The 1,960-nt window shown below is 52.0% G+C and overlaps 1 pseudogene; it reads right to left on the reverse strand.

Moving 5' to 3' along the window:
• Nucleotides 1-1,960, reverse strand: part of LOC102764150 — an 11,536-nt pseudogene that overhangs the window by 4,811 nt on the left and 4,765 nt on the right.

Consider the following 1,960-nt stretch of genomic DNA (forward strand, 5'->3'; position numbering starts at 1 on the left):
GCAGAGCACAGCCACAAGGGTGGAGGTCATGGTGTCTCCTCTCTCTCATGAAGGTGTGCAGATGGAGACGATGATGCCCTCTGGACAGACATAGAGGGTGTGGGCACAGGGAGGATGGCCCACCCTCTCTCATGGTTGTCATGTCAGCAGCCCAGAGGTGAGGGCACAGGCACTGTCTAGCAGCCTGCCTCTCATTTTCATGCTGAAGCAGGAAATAGACCCGGAGACTCCCTCCTGAGATGCCCCTTGCAGGTGAGGTGATCACCTAGGCAGAGCACAGCCACAAGGGTGGAGGTCATGGTGTCTCCTCTCTCTCATGAAGGTGTGCAGATGGAGACGATGATGCCCTCTGGACAGACATAGAGGGTGTGGGCACAGGGAGGAAGGCCCACCCTCTCTCATGGTTGTCATGTCAGCAGCCCAAAGGTGAGGGCACAGGCACTGTCTAGCAGCCTGGCTCTCATTTTCATGCTGAAGCAGGAATAGACCCGGAGCCTCCCTCCTGAGATGCCCCTTGCAGGTGAGGTGACCCAGGGCACATCCTTCCCTGTTAGAGCCTCCCCACGGGGTCTCCTCCCTCCTCAGCCCGTCCATCAGCACCTCCCTGTCATCCTCACCATGGACAGTGCCACCCGGACCCTGGAGAAACTTCAGGAAGACGCGAGTCCCTGTGGCCTGCAGAGCTCAGATCAGCAGGGACAAGCTCACCCTCTTACTGTGCAGCTCAGGGTGATATCACTGTGATAGTGAGCACTGAGGGGAAACACAGAACAAATAAGGGAAGGAAACAGGTCCCTTCTATGGCCCCAGATTATAGTTTTCTCTCTATCACACCCACTCCATGGACTTCTCCTTTTTCTTGCAACTGCATCCACCCCAGTTTCCTGGAAATAAGTGTTGGCTCAAAAAAAAAAAAAAAAAAGACCCTGGAGAAACTTCAGGAAGACGCGAGTCCCTGTGGCCTGCAGAGCTCAGATCAGCAGGGACAAGCTCACCCTCTTACTGTGCAGCTCAGGGTGATGTCACTGTGATAGTGAGCACTGAGGGGAAACACAGAACAAATAAGGGAAGGAAACAGGTCCCTTCTATGGCCCCAGATTATAGCTTTCTCTCTATCACACCCCCTCCATGGACTTCTCCTTTTTCTTGCAACGGCATCCACCCCAGTTTCCTGGAAATAAGGTATGGCTCATTCCTGCCTCCACAGTGATCCTTGTTCCTTAAGCAGAGCTGTCCCCTCATCCTGTCCTCCTCTCTTCAGCTTTTGGGCTCAATAAGGGGTCCAGTGCTCTGATGTTGGGGACAAAGCTCATATTTAAATATTTCACTATCATTCCTGGTCTGCGTAACCTTGAACAGTACTAGCCAATGTGTGCACTTCGGATTCCTGGTGTGAAGCACGTAGGCATAAAGCCAAATTCTCAGAGTGTTATAGGATCGGTGGTGTCTGGGAAGTGGGAGGGATCAGTCCTTGATAATTTGCAGACCTGGTTACACATAAGAGGATCAATGTGTCTCACTTCACAGTCAAATGAGGGATGGGTGTGTCCACTCAAGAGCCCTCATCTGTTCCTACTACTGAGAAATAATATTTCTAAAAGATGCAGCCACAGTCAACGCAGCGGAAGAGAAATGAGAGTTCCCCAAACAGAGGGGGAACCACAACAAATAAAATGGATCAAAGCGAGTGGCCACTGGTGACCATAAGTGGTCCTCTATGAGAAGTTCTCCACCTCCGTGTGGACAGGAGAGGGACAACAGGGTTGTCAAAAGCAGGGAGGGAATCAGGCAGAAGGTGATAGGTGGGTTGCCCCATTTCTCATGCTTGAGGATGAGCATTGAGGCATCTCTATGCACTGACCTAGCCAGGATCAGCACTGAGCCCTGTGTGTGTGTGTGAGTGCATGTGTGTGTGTGTGTGTGTGTGTGTGTGTGTGTGTGTGTGTGTGTGTAAGGGCTT

Source organism: Myotis davidii, unplaced genomic scaffold (assembly GCF_000327345.1).
Source record: "Myotis davidii unplaced genomic scaffold, ASM32734v1 scaffold1097, whole genome shotgun sequence".
Lineage (NCBI taxonomy): Eukaryota > Metazoa > Chordata > Mammalia > Chiroptera > Vespertilionidae > Myotis > Myotis davidii.